Here is a 23,247-nt window from a genome sequence, read left to right on the forward strand (position 1 = left end):
TAAGAAAGTGGTGGCCAGATGTTGATTGAAGTACTGAATTCTATAGCGGTGAGATTTATTAGGCAAGCGATGGGCATCGAGTTGCTCCCTCTACTCGATGGTCATCGTAATGAGTACACAGCCGCATTTGATTTGTTGACATCTTCATTTGGATCATCGGAGACTTGTGCCTTCCCATCTGCATCAAATGCCACCTAAAACTACCAGGTCCACATAGAAACAATATGAATGAAAGATTAGCGTTTTCCCTTTAACTTCAGCTTCCCACCAGACATTCCCGTTTCTTTCCTCCCCCAATTTATGTGTGAAAACCTGAAGTTACCTGAAATCAAATCATCCCTCACCTTGTCGAATGCATCAGTTAATTTTTTTTTTCCGATGATTAATTTGAATGTGAATTTGAAGATTTTATAATCAAAGACCTCCGATTTGATTCTTTGGGAGATGGCAAAGATGATATCTATTTCCTTGCCGGTGGAAAATTTTGGGATTTATGAAGCAAATTTATTTTTAAATTTTGGGATCAGTCTGACAAAGAGCCTGAGCTCGTAGGCAGAGCGATATTCCAATTACCAAATCTTTATCACTTGTACTCCGCAATTGTCCACAAACCAAACCCAACTAGGGATTCAATAGAGCACCAAAGCGTCCTACATTTCATAAACCTCCCGAAAAGCAAAAAGCAAAGGAGATGATGTTACAATACGGTTTTCAAGATCAAGCACATTGTACCCAAACTTAGAGAGGGAATTCATTCGAAACATCCATCTCTCAGTAGATTCCAGGGATGATCTTGTACGGAACCTTGTTGCAATATAGTTTCCAGTACTTCCCATATCTGACCAAAAAAAATACATAAGTTCTCTTCAGTAAAAGTAAATGTTCTCTCAATAAAAATGGTCCGTGATTGATATTAGGATCCTCAACCTAAAACCAATTGACAGGCAACACTTTCCAGATTGAACTCATGCAAGATGACAAAATAGAAAAGAGTAGAAGTAAGAGGAAAAAGTAATAAAACCACAGAGCAGATAAGTCTAGGTAAAACACACAAGTTAAAGTTGCTTACTTGGATCGGCACCGGTCATCATCCCTTTTGGCTCGGTCGAATAAGAGAATGGTAAGAAACACGACATAGAAGTACGGCAGAAACTGATAAGAAACCAAAAGCAATAAAATTTTCAGATATGGTTACAAGTAGGACCAAGTGGTATAAAAGTAACAATTATGAACAAGAGTACATGGTTGAACAGAGCCGGAACAGTCCAGAAAAATGCAGCTAATATTTCCGGCACATAATGGAAATGACGAGCCAAACCCCACCTGCAAAAGCCATCAATATTACATTCGTTACAACAAGGTCCAAGCCACAGCTCAAATATATTGTCCGGTATTGATAACTAGGTGAAGAACATCATTGCTTACGAAAAGCCACTCAATTCCAGTTAAGCTTGTACATGCTGATTTGGCTTATAAATATCTTCAAGACAGAAGGATACTGAAAATTCATAAAATTCTATTATCTTTCTAGATTTTAAACCTCATATTGATAAATTGAGGTTTATGAGGAATGATATCAATCAGCTGAAATGAACCATGCAACCTCCTCGCCTGTCATATACATGCTGGTTTGCACAGAAAATTTCAAATTCACACCAGAAAAACTCACCATCCTGATGTTAAAAGAAGACTGGTTTTGGTTTCCCCGGATGTTGTCGTGTAGGTGGCCTCAATCTGTAGAAAAGAGCAGACAAGTTTAGACAGTGATTTCGAACACCAAGATCCGGATTTACAAACAAGGATATTGAGATGAAAAATGCCATGAGACAAGCACCTTTGATGGAGCTTTCCCCCAGATTTTGCATTTTCCATTTGTTTTGCGAAATTCTTGTCTTTGCCTATCACAATCATAGTTGATGTATATGCAAAGAATGCCGGCGACAAGAATATAAAGTGCGAGCTGCAAATAGAAAGCAAACTTTTAGAAGCTCTTTTTTAGACACCGACAGCCGACAGTGTAACCCTTTTAACTTCAACAGCGTGTTAAAATTAGCACAAGTCTCAATTCCGATGAACAAGAGTCTTAGAGAGTTCGTTTTTCATTCAACTGTTTGGAAGCTGAAGACTGAAATCTAAATCTGGTAGATAATTTTTATAAAAATTTGAATAGACAAAAGATCTATGTTATTGTGCGGATGAGGGTATGTTCATTATCTTCTTCCAAACTTTTCATGCATATAGAGGGTCTTCAGAGAATTATGTCCCTGTATTCAAGTTTTGACACAGGATAGAAAAAGAAACAGTCATAGTAACAAAGCAAATAATGTTCTTGTTGGAATGCCGTGTATATTTAGTAATAGAATCTTGTCACTAAAACAAATTATTTGTATAATCTAATCCCTAATTTCTAGGAGTTAACATTGGTTCTTGGATTAATAGAGTGAATTAGAATCTTTTCTTCTCTCAGTTTAGTTCAGTTCTCTGTTATTTCAAACAATTGCAACCAAAAATCATAAGGATCATTGATCTTCAAACAGAGCACATAACACTGTTGACATACAGATAACGGAAAGAGATGGCTAACTACATATTCTCCCTAATTTTTGGAGCAAAACAGTAACATACCTGTGTTCCGAGGTTCACCGGATGGTTGACAAGGTACATCCCTGGTGATGTATATATGGATGGAACCCAAACCAAGCATCCCCAACAGATATAGAATCCAGCTGCCAAAACCAATAAATGAATTAAGATGTGATAGATATTGAAAAAATATTTCAGTATTCAAAACACTAAACATTTGAAGAACACAAGAAACTCCAATGGCTAAGAATTTATAGTTCAGTGTCAGGTTCAGCTGAAACCAAAAGAAATCAAACCAGGCATATCTATTACTGATTATAGATGATGCTTAATTGGGTAAAAAATCAATACCATAGCCTTCAATCAGCTAATGTGGAACATATAAATGATTCATATGCATATACACAGGTAGCTTTTTATATATGTTTTTATATTCTATACTCAGACTCGGACCGGATATATATTTGTTTCCAAAGCGGAAGTGTTCAACTTTTATATGTTTTCCCATCTTCCATGAACATTGATGCCGAGACATGACTAAATTGATTGAATGGAAAATTAAGGCCCCATCAACCAATTTTTCCACATTCCAAAATCCACATCATCCTGGTGACATCTTTTGCCAATAGAAGAGCTTAGGGTAAATATTGTAAAGAGGCCCATATTTGGTTTAAATAGAAGATCATAGCTTCTTTTCTCTAGAAATATAACCAACAAACAAAAAATAAACAACACTTCTAGAAAGAATAGTAGAACAAGTGTATACCTCGATCATGTGCAATGTCCATTGTGTTCCAATAACCAGCTTCCCACCAAAAGAACTTTGTAACATACACAAGCATCAATGTTGTATTCACAAGCATCGAATCCGAAACTTTACCATTGGCTTCGTACTGATATACCAAAAAGAAAAAAAGAATGATGTCAAAGATGGCATCAAAATGATTATCTAAGGCTAACGAGGTCTAGCAATATGAGATCTAAGAGAGAATTTGTTAGTGCAACCCGCACTGCAATAATTAAACAGCGAGACTTACCTGCTTTATGCAATAAGTGACGGCGAGAACAGCCCAAGACATCATCCCGAATCTGCAATTCGTAAAGACTTTGATGTCGAAACTTTTGCCAATTCGCGGATACAACTCCATACCCTGCAACAAAAAGACCGTTCAAAAATGACCACTGCATTAACACTTTTAGGCTCACCACATGCATCAAAGGAATGCATTCTCAAAGTTACACTGCATAATTCTCCTATGAACGCGTTTTTCAAGAATTTGCAGCAGCTTATTTATTACTTCCTAGGTCTCTTTCTTCATTTTAGGACAAAACTAATAGCTGATTCTACTTTTCAGCTTTGTTTTTGTAAAGTTCTTGCTTCTTTTCACAATCTTATATTTCTCCGAAACATATATACTGGCATATCTTATGCATGTCTATGTATGTGTGTTCATCGCACAAATCATAGACTTCTAAAACAGAAAGGATCAAAGGTTTGAATTTCATAGAGACATCTTCAATCAACGCCAACACACACTTCAACTAAAAATATTAATCTGTGTTATCCATGGCAGTATTTCATATTCTACTTGATCCTTACCCTTCAAGCTCAGAAAGGAAGTTTAAAAATTAAAAACAGCTAATGTAAATATCAAAAGTTCACAGATTCTTACCCAGTAGAAATCAATTATTAAGTTCCCAGATGACCCGGAATCAGTAGAAGAAGGAGCCACATGACCCTACAAAAATAAAGCATAGTTTCGGGAGTTATAATCAAACCATTAACTGGTGAAAAAAAGAATAGAAAAACTTATATCAACTTAAACTTATTTCCTCACTTTAATGTACAAGAAAACACAAAAGATCAAGCTTCCAAAGATGAGTGCAGAATATATTCTCCCAAATGATCATAAACAACAGTTGGTTGAAATTTTGAACCTGGAAACAAGAATAGGCAGAGGGATTAATGTTGCTTGAAAGTTAAATCAAGGAGGAAAAGGATCAAAGGAATGAAGCTAATATTATTGATTATATCTCAGAGGTATGAATAAGAACTCAGGACCAGAACACTGCACGTGTAAACAGTTCAGTACAATGACAATCATAAGCATACTTCCAAGTAACAGTACAAGTTGGAGCATGATATTTGGCTCAAAGAGTAGGTGCATGAATCCCACTGCTAAAAGAGCTCAGTTCAAAACCACTCTTACTAAATCGAAAAAGAAGCCGGAACACTGAATCAACAACTGGAAACATTTTTTCCAAACTGATACAAGGCCCTTATTTACATTCCACGTTTTCCTCTCACACTTCAGGTGACCAGTATATGGAGCTTTCATTTATTTTTTCAATAAAGAAAAGAAATTCTGCAATTGCATCTGATATGCTAAAAAGTAAAGTCCTTACCACCAAAGACTAATATAGGTAACCAATGTCACAAAATACGCTGCCATACCATTCGCCTGCAAAATCGATAAAACAAAACTGATGAGTTATACGATAAAATAGTTATACATATTATGATTAGAAGCTATAAACACAGTAACATTAAGTAAATCAACCCTATACTACTAGTGCTAATATTGGAGGGGACTCGTACTCATATACCTGTATTAGTGTCGGACACTGATATTTGTACAAAAACAAAGAGTAAGAGTAGCATAGATTCAAACCTTGTAAACAGGTCGGTTCCCAGTGGGTGATATTGGGCCCTCAACCCTCTTTCCAGGGAGAATCAATTGAAGTGCTGCTTCAAAAGCTCCGTAAACAAAAATTATTTTCCAAGCAATGGCACTGGGTCTTGGCCATATTTCTAGAAAACCCTGCAAACCATGCTGCTTGAGAAAATTCCAAGTTTGAACAATGGATCCATCAGCATGTACCATTGTATACCATCTGAGTGTAGGAAAGGCACAATTTTAATATGAAGTCGAGAATAAAATTATTGTCAGTTTGGTAAACAAGAACTCGGTTAAGCAGCTACAAAAGGATTTTACTCTGTATTACTCAGACATGGGTATCAACAAGTTTTTACTTCCATGATTTGGAGAAACATATCATCGTATCTATATTTGGATATGCATCAGACATGGATACTTCAAAATAAATTAAGAGCTATAATAACGTAGATTTTACATGCCAATAACTATGGTCAAATACTCAAAGCTGAATGTTCAATTATACTTGCATAAATCAGGAAGCAAATTGAAACATATGAAAATAAAAATTGAAACTTTACTTGATTAGTATTCAATTTTATTTTTGCAACCAAACAAAGATTCAGGCTTTGAGCATTTTTCCCTTCATTTTCTCGATAACCAAACAGATCAAAAAATAAAAATTCCATCCACAACAATCATTCAAAACTTCAATGGATAAGGAAATATCCCCAATATATATAGGAATCTATTAAATCTATTAATTTCACGAATTTTTCAATACAAACATAAACATCTATTAAATCTATTAATTTCACCGATTTTACAAGAACAACAACCATAGTACCAACAATCATAAGGACAATTAAAATCTAAAACTTTGCATTAATGATGAAATTTTTTTTTAAAAAATGTAAAATGAAGTTTCGAGTTTGCTTACAGTAAGATAACAAAAGGAGGACAAAGTGAAAGAAGCGATAACATCGAGAAATACGTCAGTGCAGGTGAATGAACTGTCTTTGCTTCTGTTACTCCCATTTTTGTTTTTGCGTCTCTCTTTGATCTCTTAGATTGATCGCTTTCTGCTCTTGGTTTTTGGTCTTGTTGGTCTTCCATACTGATAATAAATCTCTTTACTTAGTCTAGGCGTGACCACAATTTATACAATAAAAACACCTCTCTACCATGTGAATATATACAGATTGGTTTTAATGACTTTTGGATTCACTGTTGGATAGTGTAAAATAAGATAGCATAAATTATGTTATAGGTCACTGAATTATACTCTAATGATCTTTTTGCTCATTGAACTTTAAAACGATATAACATAGTCACTAAACCTTTTGAACAATTATAAAATGGTCACTGGAACTTTATAATAATACGGGTAAAGTACATTAGAGGTCATTAAACTATTCTCAAATGATTATTTTGGTCAATTAAGCTTAAGAGTTACAAAATGGTCATTAAATTTATCAAATCATTACATTTATTATAAGTTATAGTGATCATTTTGTAATAGCTCAATAAATTATTAATTATTTTAAATTTTTTAAAAGTTTAGTGACCAAAATGATTATTTGAGCATAGTTCAATGACCTCTAGTGTACTTTGCCCTAATAATAATAAAGTTTGATAAATTTAATGAATATTTTGTGATAGTATCTTCTTTTTTTTTTGTTCAAACGAAACCATGGTTACATTGTGACTATATGATAAAAGTTTAATAACCATTTTGCAATCATTTGAATATTTAATGATTATTTTATAAATTTTGAAAGTTTAGTAGTCAAAATAATTGTTTGAGTATAGTTTAGCGACCTTTGATGTACTTTATCCAATAATATATTATAAGTTATTTTTTACAAATTAATTTATCTTTTGTCACTATTTATAAATTAAAACCAAAACTTAATGTTTCTTGTATAAATCATTTCATCTTAATATTGAAAGTGAAAATAAAGAAAATGTGATTCAAGTAGAGCTACATTACAACCATTTTTATTATTCGCATCTTAGATAGTTTTAGTTGGATAATAAAATTGTTTATCATTTTAGTAATATGCAAACTATGAAATGGATTTTATGTAATTAGTTATATATTTTTAAAATTACATTTTTTATCAGTCTAGCATGAATACAATAATATACAAAATTCTCTCAGCCATTTGATAATAATATATCCCTATATATGTCGTGCTCAAACCTAAGATCTCAATAAATAACAACAATACCTCAGTCACTAAAATCATTTGATTTGTGCATAATTTCAATACCCATGTTAGATTTCTTCATTTAATGTATTAAAAGGCAGCTTGCATTTCTTCCCTATCTAAAAGGCTTAATACAAAAATAAGTGTTCAAAATATACATCGAAAAACGTTTTAATGCTTAATTTTTTTTCGCTAAAAGTAGGTTTCTAAATTTTTATCGGTTATACTTTAAGATGTCTATCGTTTATTTTTAAAAAAATTTAAAAAAAATATTATTTTTAATAAAAAAATAAAAAAATGTATTTATTTATTAAAAAAACAAATTTTTACTGAAATTTTAAAAAATCCTAAAAACTAAAATATATCATTTCAACCCAATTATCAACCGTCGTCGTCCATCTCCAGCTACCATCGTCATCGTCGAACGATCACCCACCCGTTGCCACCCACCTATTTATTGATCGTCGTCCTTATCGTCACTCAAAATCCTTAAATCTAAAATCTCCAATATCCAAATCCCTAATTCCTAATTTTAACTTCCTAACCCAAACGATCGTTGACCATCTCCGACCATCATTGTCGTCGCCGAATGGTTGGGTTTTGATCGGAATTACACGATGGTTCGAATGGTGGTGGCAAGGGATGACAACAGGTCGAATTTGGACTGGATCATGCTAGACCTAGATCCAGATCCATTTTCACATTTTGGATCTAGACCCGCCCTAGATCTGCGGGTCTAGAAAATCAAGATCCAGATCCATAACTAACGGATCTCACGTATCCGGGTCCAAAACGGGTTTATTAAAAAATGATCATTCGACCTATTTTTTAAAGTAATAAAACTGTCATTGACTAATTTCACATTACATCTCCAATGGAGGAAAAATTAATTTCAATACAACTAGTAACATAATAAAAAATGATAAACTAAAGTCTCATAAAAAACTCCACACAATTACACAAATGTCTTTTGAATAACACAAACATTAAAAAAAGTAGATCATGAAACATTCTATTGTCGTAAGCCGAGTTTAAAACCTATAAGAACTCAAGCGTCTCCCTTTATAAAATATCTATATATATTTTTTAAAAACTACTATGTCGTATATATATATATATATATTAATATTAAAATTAAAGGTGGGGATTTTCTATAAACGGGTAAACGAGTCCAACCCCGGTATCTTAGTGTTAGATTCAGACTCGCATCCATACTTTAATTAGATGATCCAGATCCAGTCCGGTTCCGTTGGGTCCAAAATTTTAGGATCCATACTCTATAAAACGGATACGTATCTACAGATTATGGTCGAGTCCAGGATCCATTGTCATCCCTAGTGGTGGCAATGTGACTTATGGATGTCGAAATCAACTTGAATCAACGAAGAACGACGACGATATCTGACAAACCTTTGAATGCTTCTCCACTACAAATGGTGGCATATTACGACTAAATGTCAACATGGGTTTGATCAGGAATCGACTGCTGATTTTTTTTTACAAAAAAATATTTTTATTTTTTAAAATAAATTCTCAAAATTACTATAGCGTGACACGTAACACGTTCGTGTTACTTAACAAATATATTTAACGACGGTCCGGACACCTAAAAGTATAACGTTTGAAACATTAAACATATATTTTTAACGAAAATTCTTTAGATACTAAAACGTTTTTCGAGACATAATTTGAATACTTATTTTTGTATTAAGTCTTTTAAAAGAATCAAACGAAATAAAATGCAATTGGAAATGAATAAACTCCATCAAGGCTATTGGATTGCCTAATTTAGTTCACTTTGAATTCTACCATATGTTGCTATCAAGTTCAGTTCATCAAAGACTCTAATCACTTTAACGTTAGAACGTAGAAAAGAACTTGCAGATGGTAGTTCTGCGGTGCGGCGCCTAAAAAACGGTTAATATACGACGTGACCGGTTAAACAATTGACCGGTTAAAATTTATACCGGTTATGTTATATTATTTAACCGGAAATATTATAAAGTACAATAACATACTAGGTAGTGCTTATATAATGTAATAGGTAGCGCTTATATTTACATATTTTATAAGTAATCCGGTATATTTATACCGATAGTATTACAAATTTACCTATTACATTATATTATATTGAAAGTGTTCATACTTTTTATAAAAAGGATCGATACTTCTTTTAAAGTTATGTAATTTATGTTTCAATTTTTTTTAATAGTGTTTCATGTTTTCCACCTACAATATTAATTTAATAATTTCATTTGCACAAAAAATTATTTGATTATTTGATATTTTATAAAATATTATTTAGAATTTTTAATTTAATAATAATATATATCGTAACGTAAAAAATAAATCATTAGACGCCTATAATTACTAAATTAATATCTTAAAACTCACTCAAAAGATAACCTTAAATTAATGTTTTCCACAGTGAAAAAAGTATGGACACTTTTATAAAAAGGATAGACACTTTACAATATAACCACTACCTATTACATTATATAAACGATACCTATTACATTATATAAGCGCTACCTATTACATCATATGTTTACCTATTATATTGAAAGTGTCCATACTTTTATAAAAGGATCGATACTTTTTTTAAAAGTTATGTAATTTATGTTTCAATTTTTTTAACAGTGTTTCATATTTTCCACCTACAATATTAATTTAATAATTTCATTTACACAAAAAATTATTTGATTATTTTGATATTTTATAAAATAATATTTATAATTTAAATTTAACAACATTAACCAAAGATAATAATAAATATGTAATATATGTTTATTGTTTTTAATTTAATAATAATATATACAACATCAAACACATTCCAAGCTATAAATTACAAGCTAAGGACACTTGAAGAAGCAAGAGAACAACTATCCAAGCAATCAAAAACGAGAAAATCCCAACATGATAACAACTGAACATATCATATCAATGTTCAAACTCAAGTTGTAGATTTTGATTTCCTTTTGCTTGGCATCATATGAGATTTGAATTTTGATTTCCTTTTGCTTGGCACCATATGAGCTTTGGATTTTGATGAGCATCGGAAGTATTTCAGACTTATGATTTGGGTGGTACTCAGAAGCATTTCGGACTTATGATTTTAGTTGCTATTTGTTTACCACCCAGATCATACGCCCGAAACGTTTCTGACGCTTAAAGTTGACCAAAAAATACAATGGTCGGGATTTCCCTCGCGTTTAAACGTTGGAAAAAAACAATGGAAATTAGGAATAATCAATGATAACATGCATATTGGCTTGGGCTAATATTTATAGTGGAGCCGAAATATATATTGAAATTCAAACTCAAATTGAAATTTAAATTCAAACTCCAATTACATATGAAATGAATTTGAAATGCAGTGTTAAATTGAACATGAAAATTGCATAATTGATTCATACTGTTCAAGTAACATGCTTTATGAACCATCAAGCTAAAAGACAATATTGATTGAGTTCAAAGCTGAGTTGTGAGTTGATGGAGTTGTCACACTTGTCACATGGTTGGAATAAAGTAATTTGATTTAATAATTTTATTTGCACAAAAAATTATTTGATTGTTTTGATATTTTATAAATAATATTAGAATTTGTAATTTAATAATAATATATCGTAACGTAAAAAATAAATCATTAGACACCTATAATTACTAAATTAATATCTTAAAACTCACTCAAAAGATAACCTTAATTAATGTTTTCCACAGTGAAAAAGTATGGACACTTTTATAAAAAGGATAGATACTTTACAATATAACCACTACCTATTACATTATATAAACGATACCTATTACATTATATAAGCGCTACCTATTACATCATATGTTTACCTATTATATTGAAAGTGTCCATACTTTTTATAAAATGATCGATACTTTTTTTAAAAGTTATGTAATTTATGTTTCAATTTTTTTAACAGTGTTTCATGTTTTCCACCTACAATATTAATTTAATAATTTCATTTACACAAAAATTATTTGATTGTTTTGATATTTTATAAAATAATATTTATAATTTAAATTTAACAACATTAACCAAGATAATAATATATATATATATGTTTATTGTTTTAATTTAATAATATATACCGTAACATAAAAAATAAATCATTAGACGCCTATAATTACTAAATTAATATCTTAAAACTCACTCAAAAGATGTATATACCTAAATATGTAGTTAACAAACATATCTAAATATGTAGTTATTGTACATACCTAAATTTAATGATAATATATACTTGTAGTTATTGTACATACCTAAATATGTACTGCGAATTTAATGGTGTACCCACCCTTTAACTACCACTACCAATGCCACATCCTATTGAAAGCAGCACGACTGAACATGTTCAAAATGAACCTTTGCTTACATCTCCATCAACTCCTGGAGCACTGAACTTGCACAACAAAATTTTTTCCATGGATAATACTGATGTAGACAATGTTAAGCCAACCGAGGAATGCCATGAAGTACATAATGTTGATGAATCTGACAGATTGGTTGGTCAGCTCTTCTGTTCACGTGATCAAGCTTGGCACTTTTACAAGGGATTCGCACGGGAACATGGGTTTAGTGCACGTAAGGGAACAACACGGCTTGACGTGGAAGGGAATTTGAAGACACAAGAATTTTGTTGTTCCAAAGAAGGGTTTCGAGTATCAAAAGTCAATACCGTTGATCGTCAACGTGCTCATACGCCAGTCACAAGAACATGATGTAAGGCTAGAGTCGTAGTTACAGCAACAAATACAAACGATCAGTGGGTTATAAGTAAGTCTGATCAGAAACATAATCATGCATTGTGCACATCTGCTATGACACCATTTATGCGTTCTAATAGAGCTGTAAGTAAGGCTGATATCGATGAGGCAACAACATTGAAAGAGGTCGGTGTTGGCATGTCACAAGTAATGAACTATTTAACGCAGCAGGCAGGGGGCTATCATAATGTTGGATTTACACATAAAGACCTCTGCAATGCACTTCAAAGAGGTAAAGCAAAGGAAATCGTCGATGGGGATGTGAATGCGCTTATTGCCTACTTTGATTATAAGAAACATGATAATCCCGGGTTTTTTATGACATACTCGGTAGACGAATCGGGGGCATTGTATAATATTATTTGGTCGGATTCTACATCGAGATCGGATTACACATGTTTCGGTGATGTAATTGCGTTCGACACAACGTACAAAGATAATTTGTATGGTCGACCAATTATGCCTATTGTTGGTGTCAATCATCACCATAACACAATTGTGTTTGCCACTGCCATAATCGCTGACGAGACGTCTCAATCTTTCGAGTGGGTGCTACAGAATTTTTTAGAAGCCATGATGAATAAATCACCTATTTCCGTTGTAACCGATGGGGATAGGGCAATGCAGAGGGCTATCAAATCTGTTATCCCTTATGCTAAGCACATATTATGTTCTTGGCATCTTTCTCGCAATGCACAAGCTAACATTGGTGACCCAAAGTTTACAGCAGCATTCTCAAAATGCATGGCTTCTTGGTGGACAACCAAGGAATTTGATATTCAATAGCGTTCGATTGTTTTAGAATTCAACATCCAAAAGCATCCATGGGTGATTGAGAAGGGAAATACACGAAACTTATGGGAACAAGCATATCTAACCGGTCATTTCTTTGCCAATATTCGCTCAACACAAAGGTGCGAGTCTATGAATGCTTCACTAGATATTGCACTGAAACACAAGAAGACATATTTAGATGTTGTTCGTGCAATTGAAGATGGAATTAGTAGAATGCGTATGAACGAGTTGAAAGCGGATTACTTAAGTTCCCATACGAAGCCCTTCCAGATCACAAAACTGGTCGACCTTGAAAGCCATACCGCTGCGATTTTTACCCGCGAATCTTTTCGTGTGTTCCAAGATGAACTTATACGGGAGACATTGTACCGGATTGAGGCAGAGATTAAGTCCTTATCAGATGAATGTCAACATTATATTTTGTCAAAGTACGCAGAAAAAAATAGGAAATTTGAAATTAGTTTTGATTCTCGTACGAAAACTCTAATTTGCTCCTGCAAAAAATTCGAGACCGTTGGACTTTCGTGTCGCCATCAACTTCACATTTTGAAGCAATTGGACTACACATATTTGCCCGGGACTTTGATTCAAAGTAGGTGGACTAATGATGCGAAGGCTTCTGCACCCACTATGTTGATTTGAATGTGTCTCCAGAAGTGATGCTGGCAAGGTTCGCTGCTCTACGTTCAACGTCAAGTAGGTTTGCTACATTGCATCAAAGACAGACGAGTCTTTCAAAACCGCAAGAGATGAGATGAAAAAACTAATAGAAGAATTAGAAAACTCGTTTGGTTTGAATCATTCAGTCAACCAGAGCATTATAGTAAACAATGTTCGTGACCCTCAACGAAAATAACGCAAGCGAAAAGAAGTGCCGAAGAACAAGGTCGAGAAGAAAATTAGGCGATGTGGGTACTGCAACGGTGAGGGGCATAACAAACTAACATGTCCTCAAGTCAAGCTCAGTTTGAGTACAAGCACACAGCCTACATCAACTGATTTTTTCGAAGACGGAATGGAATGACAATGATCTCCATATAATATATCGTAAGTATCAACATGACTCCTATTGTATGTACATATAAATATTTTGAATGAAGGAAGAAAAACCGCGTTACTTAAAATTACCGACACTTTTTTAAATGGTATCGACACATTTTTCTTCCAATTTGGACATAAAGTACCGACACAATATTATAAAGTGTCGATATAGGTTGTAGACCTATTCGCTCATAAAACCGGTATATTTATACCGGTTATATTACAAAATTATCTATTACATTATAAATCTGGGTTTCGATGTAAAATTACCGACACTTTTTTAAATGGTATCGACACATTTTTCTTCCAATCTGGACATAAAGTACCGACACAATATTATAAAGTGTCGATATAGGTTGTAGACCTATTCGCTCATAAAACCGATATATTTATACCGGTTATATTACAAAATTATCTATTACATTATAAATATGGGTTCCGATGTGTAAATGTCGATACTTTTTTAAATCGTATCTACACATTTTTCTTCCAATATGGACATAAAGTACCGACACAATATTAAAAAGTGTCGATATAGGTTGTAGACCTATTCGCGCATAAAATCGGTATATTTATACCGGTTATATTACAAAATTATCTATTACATTATAATTATGGGTTCCGATGTGTAAATGTCGACACTTTTTAACAATGTATCGACACATTTTTCTTCCAATCTGGACATAAAGTACCGACACAAGATTAAAAAGTGTCGATATAGGTTGTAGACCTATTCGCGCAAAAAACCGGTATATTTATAATATGTTGAAAGTGTCCATACTTTTTATAAAAAGGATCGATACTTTTTTTAAAGATATGTAATTTATGTTTCAATTTTTTTTAAGTATGTTTCATGTTTTCCACCTACAATATTAATTTAATAATTTCATTTGCACAAAAAATTAGTTGATTGTTTTGATATTTTATAAAATAATATTAAGAATTTTTAATTTAATAATATATACCGTAACGTAAAAAATAAATCATTAGACGCCTATAATACTAAATTAATATCTTAAAACTCACTCAAAAGATAACCTTAAATTAATGTTTTCCACAGTGGAAAAAGTATAGACACTTTTATAAAAAGGATAGATACTTTACAATATATTAAAAAAGTATAGACACTCAAATGTATATGTACACATAGAAGCAAATATGGAATAATTAATGAAAATATACACAATATTTAGACCAAAATATAAATACCAAGAATGTTCAAATAATGTACCGACAAACAAAATTAATCCGATGAAAAGGGTTGTTTCTAACGAAGTCCGGAACATTAGAGGCCTTCAACAAATTTTTCAAATACTCTCGTATGTTTCCGCCTTTTTCTGAGGACATACATAAATAATTTCAATTATCAAACTAATGAGGTGCAATTTTACTAACAATAAATTAAATTCGCATAAGCATGAATAAATTTGTGTCATACCTAGAGCTTTGTCGTTCGAATGAGAAGCAGCGTCAAAGGTATGTGGACATATGTAATTGTATTTCTATATAAACAATAAGTTGTTAAAATAATCAATGTCTGAACACCTGTTCAACTGGAAAAACATATTGCATAAATGCAACTTACCGGATTATAAATCATTTTTTCCGCTGAATCATCGACCAAAAGTGTATTTAGCTCGTTAAAATCTGGACACGCGTTCCAAACATCATTGAGATCTTTACAGTAGGTAACAGAATCGTATGTTTTGCATTTTTTTTGATCCTGTTCACAACAGTCGAACATAAATATGTAGGAATCATAGACAACGAAAAGTCAGCAAACTGTAATGACATTCATCTTACCCACACGAATAGAAAATGCTCGGAAAATACAGGTAGTTTCTCAAGTACACGGTCGACGTTATGCCTGAGATTGTAATCAAGTTTGAATGTTAACATTCAAATGTATATTAACGATTTTGACTACAGTAATTCAATTGCCTCAAACATGTTCTAACCTCATCTTTGAAGACCAAAGGGCAACAACAAATTGTCGACACAAAATTGCATAAATTCAAATAATCCTCTTCTGAGGACAACATCTACACATGAAGAAAAATTGCATAAAGTTCTATGCTTATATGTTAAATAATGGATACAAAAGAATAGAATTAAAACCTGCCGGCAGTCTTGGGATGTAGGCAAGGACACCATTGAGATCAAAAATTAAAGTTTTCTTGAAGGCGGCGTTGCAGACACGATATACTTGTTTGGATCATCATCTTCATCATCATCATCGTCATCATCTTCATCGCCAGCTTCATCGTCATCATCATCGTCATCGTCAGCTTCATCTTCTGCGACCGCTTGGTTGTCCACATCTGTTAAAAGAAAATAAAATAAAGTTCAGAACGTGTAAATGTTAAGAAACATAGATAATGAATTACCTAACTCGTTTGATGTCGTTGACGTAATTCGTTACGCAACATGGAGACTTCACGTTGCAATGATGAAATATCGGATCGCATTCCACTCCAAGGGAATCAATATGCTCCCGAAAATTGACCATGTATTCCATCACGGTCTTAATTGTGACATCCTGTGCAACTGGAGCTTCTTCCATCATTGCGTCTCCACTTGGTTGCTCTTCTTCATGGCCAACGGGGTCCATTTTCTCCCTCTCTTGATCTAATCCGACCTCCTTGACACGCTTCCAACCGAGTTTTTCAACAAAATCATATCCCACTTTTTTAATAAATACCATGTCAATCTTGCGGGTTAATCGAACAGGGGCGTCATGCGAAAAATCAACTTCCTTCTTCTTCAACAGATGGGTGATGACACATCCATATGGTAGTGTAGTTGAAATTGTTGCTCCCTTTGTGACCATATATACAATTGTATTAAATGAGTTTTGCAATGTTTGGAGCCGTTTTGGATTTATACTTTGCTATCCACCAATAATCGCTGTCTCGAAGCGTTGAATGTTTTCTCCCACTAGGCCGGATATACCATGTGAGCATTTTGTGAAACACTCTCGACTCTACATCGAGGTGAATTGGGCTATTTCTAGTAACCCGTTTAATTGTAGACCAATCTACACCATTTTCATCTGAATCCCCTGTATTCGCTACACCTAAACCCTCCGCAATAGTTTCTGGAGATATATATATATCCTTCCCCATGACATGTGTATTAATTCCTATTATATTAGTCTTATTAGGCTCGTGCTGTAAGGAAGCATTGTTGTAGAAGACTCTAACTAGGTTGGGATAATATCTTGGTTCTACACCAAGGAATTCAAGCCAACCCCAAGATGTAAATGTGGATTTAAAACTAAATGCATATTTATCATCAAACAAGAAACCCAGGTCAATGACACGTTCGGACGATCTTCCTTACTTTAAAACTCGTCTGCCATCTTTGTTTCTCCATGTCGGATCTAAAGTTCAGAGTTTCGAAGGACCTGATTTCCTCAGAAGAATTGTTTGTTACAGAAGGAGGTGGTTGAGAAGAACTGGGTTGAGAAGAGCTTTGAGAAAGACCTCGCTTCTGACGCTAACGTTTTGGAGCCATTTTGGTTGGATGCTACCCCTATTACAATGGAACACAAACACATTCAGGATAAAAACTCCAATATAGAAATCAATCAAACCCATAAAATATCGATAAATTTACCTGGATATCTGATCGTCACTTATGATAACGGTAGATGAAAGAGGAAGATCTGCCTGCTTGCCTTTATGTTTAGGGTTTCTCGATTAAGAGTACTATATATCGTAAACGGTGGAAAAACACTTGATATTTAAATTAGTATCGACACAAACTATATTAGTGTCGACACATTATTTAGACATATTCTCTCATAAAACCGGTATACTTGTACCGGTTAGATTGAAAAATTACATATTACATTATACTTTTGGGTTCGATGATTTTGGGATCGACACTTTATGGGTGCACCCTGTTTTCCATTCATTCTGGAAAAAAAATATCGACACAAACTATATTAGTGTCGACACATTATTTAGACATATTCTCTCATAAAACCGGTATAATTGTACCGGTTAGATTGAAAAATTACATATTACATTATACTTTTGGGTTCGATGATTTTGGGATCGACACTTTTTATATATGGATCGACACTTTATGGTGCACCCTGTTTTCCATTCATTCTGGAAAAAAATATCGACACAAACTATTAGTGTCGACACATTTTTTATACATATTATCTCATAAAACCGGTATAATTGTACCGGTTAGATTGAAAAATTACATATTACATTATACTTTTGGGTTCGATGATTTTGGGATCGACACTTTTTATATATGGATCAACACTTTATGGGTGCACCCTGTTTTCCATTCATTCTGGAAAAAAAATATCGACACAAACTATATTAGTGTCGACACATTATTTATACATATTATCTCATAAAACCGGTATAATTATACCGGTTAGATTGAAAAATTACATATTACATTATACTTTTGGGTTCGATGATTTTGGGATCGACACTTTTTATATATGGATCGACACTTTATGGGTGCACCCTGTTTTCCATTCATTCTGGAAAAAAAATATCAACACAAACTATATTAGTGTCGACACATTATTTAGACATATTATCTCATAAAACCGGTATAATTGTACCGGTTAGATTGAAAAATTACATATACATTATACTTTTGGGTTCGATGATTTTCGGATCGACACTTTTTATATATGGATCGACACTTTATGGGTGCACCCTGTTTTCCATTCATTCTGGAAAAAAAAATATCGACACAAACTATATTAGTGTCGACACATTATTTAGACATATTCTCTCATAAAACCGGTAGACTTGTACCGGTTAGATTGAAAAATTACATATTACATTATACTTTTGGTTTTCGATGTTTTTGGGATTGACACTTTTTATATATGGATCGACACTTTATGGTAAATTTGCCTTTTACTTCAAAGTATCAACATGACCCTTAATGTGTATAAGAAACATGTACAACAACATACTGCTAACTTTTCTCATCTCATTCATAATTATATTCACATACAAAAATATAAATCGTATACAAAATTATAAATCTTATACAAAATTAACCCTACATTTACATCATTGCATCCTTTTGTTATTCTTATGTAATATTGCAGCTTTTGTTATCTTCTGTCTTCGTTCATTTTGATTGTGGCTTACGAGATCGTTTAATATTCGCGATCGATCCCAGTCTCCAACAACCTATATTCAAATTGTCAGAACGTTAAGTATTGTCAACTACAGCATTCAATCTACGACTTTTAACAATTTTACCACAAACGATTTTTTCTATCCACTTACAAAATCACCAGTTGCCCCTGTAGAACCGATCGATTCCATCCACATCATCACATACATGCCGCAATCATATCTGTTACAAAATTTGAAAACCACACATGTCAATTATGATGGATACTGCATAAATTAAGCTTTCTATTTGTGATAACATCTCATACCCATTCAATTGCTTATTCTTCTTATGCTCCACAAATTTGAAATTTTTCAAGGGATACTTTCCTAGAGATCCACAGGACTCAACCCAAATGCGTTTCTTATTATAAGAATATAATATTTTAATCTGCATTAAAATAGAAGAAGTTATGCACCAAAAAAATTATGCATTATAATTTACATAATGTCCTTTCATACATACATACATACCAATCTCTTAGCATCCTTCACTCTCTGTTTAGCTGCTTCAGTTGTAAACATACTATCATATATTGTTACAACACGATCTACCATATCCAACACCAACAGATACCAATGTGAATTATGGTAGTTATTGTGATCATGATCTGCAACAAATTTCACACCCAATTTGACAAAATTCAACATTCTATATCCGAAAACATCATTTGCAATTGGTATGGTGTCTTACCTTCTCACAGTCGGTGAATTTCACATAGTTATCCAATATGACACCCCAGAAGGTAGAAATACCCTCAACACTTTCTTTGTTGTTGGCATCCAATGCCTGTTGCTGTAATTACGCAACAAACATTATTAATTTACCGTCTATAACACTACTTTTCAATATTTATTAATTTAACTCACCACTAAGAGGTATGGAAGGTAGCCAATCCTCCGGAGTGACTTTTGAGAATCGTAGCATATGGTCCAGGCGAGCAAATCGATAACCTAACAAAATTAATTACACAATCAGAACATATTCAATAAGTTTTAACATTTTCTACTTTCTACTTACCACACCGCCAACCCATTCCGTAGGCTTCAACGTTGCAACGTCGTATACAGTAGCGAATTGATTTCCCATTGAGATTACAGAATATCTATATGAATCATTAGGATTAATATGTTGTCATGAAATATTTAAATATCACTCACAAAACAATATATTTCACTTACCCCAATTCTAACTCGCTATTCCATAAATAATCACAAATTGCAGCTTCGATGTCATCAATTCCGCTTGGAATATCCGCTTTTTCAACCTACAATTTTGCATACAAATTTTTTTCACACCAACATAATAAAAATCAAATTAAGTATTCTTTTATTAAACTTACCTTCTGCTTCTTCTTCTGGGGTGCAGGACATTCCGAATCCAAAACTGCTGCTATAACACTCTCCGGTGTATAAATGACATCGACTTCCTTCCTCCTCATTTCTTCCATCTCTTCTTCTTCCTCCTCCCTCTTTTCTTCTTCATATTTTTTCAGTTCATCGTACTTTTTTTCTACATAGCTCTTCATCTCTTTTATTTCACCCTTCAATTGAGCTCATTCATCCGAGTATTTATCAACCACCCCCTTCACCCCCGTAAGTTCACTCCTCAAATCCACAACCTCCTTCACCACTCCCTCAAATTTTTCTCCCGTCACCATCTTAATATCACCCCTTAACACCCCAACTTCTTTCACCACTTCAACCCTCAACACCTCTACTTCTTTCACCACTCCATCTATTTTCCCTTCCACTACCCCCTTATGCCTCTCAAGTGTATCTTCGACTCTCTCGAGTTTCTCTACGACTCGATCAAGTTTCTCTTCGACTCTTGATTGTCTTTGCATGATTTCAAATTGGATTTTTTTGATATCAGCCAATTCAGACATCAAAATGTCGAAGTTACTATGTTTTCCCTCACCGTCGTCCCACTCACCGTCATCCCCCAATACAACCATCCCTCCTTTCTTCTCCTCTGCCTCCACTGCCTCCTCTACATCCTTGCCAATAACCTTCAAAATTAAATTACAATATTAAGACATTGATTATATTCTTAATATTATTTAATTACATTTATTACCATTTCTTGCTTCTTCCCTCTATCCAACTTCAACTTCACCATCACTCTAACCACCTCTTCCTTCCCCCATGCACGGATGCGTGCCACTCCGGTTCTTTCATAAGCCGGCACTGCCTCACAGCCCGACCAAAAATCGAACAGTGCAACCTGCATTTATAATAAAATTTATATTTTTATATAAAAACACAAAAAAATGATTCAACTCATTTACCTATAAGATTGCTATGCACCCTTTGAGGTATCTCTGGCTGCCCTTTTTAAAGGTGATTATTGATTCAATCAATCTCGAATGGATATATTCAGCCCAATTGAATTCACCCTTCAAGCCTTCATCGCAAATGAGCTTCATATATTCCTTGTTCGTTGACGTATCACCCGTTGGACAAAGAAATATCCCGACAAGGTACAATAGAACTCGGGCCTTCAGCTCATCCCCCCAGTAAGATCCACTTTTGATATCCTCTTCAACTTCAGCATATGTCACCTTATGATTCAAACCATATTTGGAGGCAAGTGCTTTCCAGTTCTTACTCCTACAGACTTCTATAACACTTTTGCCTTTGTTTTGTACCCCCAAGACGGCTGCAGCAGTCGATACCCCCAGAGGGAATGAATAATCACCATACTTAGCCATACATTGACTGACGTCAAATTGTGCCATCAAGGATCGACACAATTCCCTCCGAATAGGTAGATCCCTTACTCCGATCAACGATCCAAAACCTATTTCTCCCAGCACATTCAACTGACCCTTCTCCTTAAGGTGTTTAATTAATAAATTCACCCTTTTAATGCTGCATCTTGTCGACACTTCCTACATTTTTTAACAATATATAATGTTATAGTTCTTATATATTTTGTATCAACGTATTTACAAGTTTAATGAATACCTTATTTTCATGTGCTTTCCTCCGTTCTTTTGTATTCTTTACTATCATTCCTTGACTGTGTGATGTAAGGTTCATTTTCAGCATCACTCATTGAATTCCATTTGGACCTCACATCTTTTTTCACCTAATATTAAACATAAACGTTTCTTAATCAATACATTAACACTAAATACTAATACTACTCAATGTCAATTTCATTTTACATACCGAACCGCTCTGTGTGCCATCTCCCTTCATCCTTTTGCATTCGGCCATACTGTTAACATTTAAAATTTGTAATCAATTTAAAGTTTATCGATACTTTAATCCAATTACCATTTCAACAATAATAACAAAAGGACATTGATACTTACTAGAAGTACATATATCCACCCTTTGGTTGCTTTCGAGTCTCGGCCTCAATTTCAAAGTCATCTGCTCCACCAACAATTTTCCAACCCATTGACTCCATTTTTCCTTCATATATCAGTTTACGCAAATCAAATTATTTTGTTACATACACTTTATTCAATATACAAATATAGATAACTACTCTTGTGGTAAAACGGTTTTCTTCAAAAGAATTTGAATGGCCACACCAAAATGTGTCGGCACATTTATACAACCTATAATATTTAATAAAAAGTATCGACATTTATATTTTTCCTTGAATATCTATTTCTACCTGCAATCGGTCCCAAATGCTTCCTTACTCCAAAACCCCAAACAACACATAAAAACCCTATCGCGATTACTGTAATAATAAAAAATTAGGGTTTCGACAACATACTTTTCGATTCGACTGCAGCAACAAACAAACAAACTTCGCTTTAGAAACGCCTTCTGAAATGCAGCAACAATTACGCTTCGATTTCAAAAACTCGTCCGTTCTATCTTTTTTCAGAGGATATTTAGCTATGGCCTTTATATTTTCATCGGATATGTTATTTATATTTAATCGATACAAATACAAAAGTGTCGATACTTTTATGTCAGGTGTCGATACTTTCGAAAGGATAATTACCTATTTCTTTGAAAGTGTCGATAATTTATTACACGTACTTA

General features: G+C 33.5%; 1 pseudogene; it reads right to left on the minus strand.

The window, feature by feature from the left end:
- Positions 1 to 653: 653 nt before the first annotated feature.
- On the minus strand, positions 654 to 6,371 carry LOC120174843 (annotated as a pseudogene).
- Between the last annotated feature and the right edge of the window lie 16,876 nt (positions 6,372 to 23,247).

The sequence above is a fragment of the Hibiscus syriacus genome, unplaced genomic scaffold (assembly GCF_006381635.1).
Source record: "Hibiscus syriacus cultivar Baekdansim isolate YM2019G1 unplaced genomic scaffold, ASM638163v2 tig00112127_pilon, whole genome shotgun sequence".
NCBI lineage: Eukaryota > Viridiplantae > Streptophyta > Magnoliopsida > Malvales > Malvaceae > Hibiscus > Hibiscus syriacus.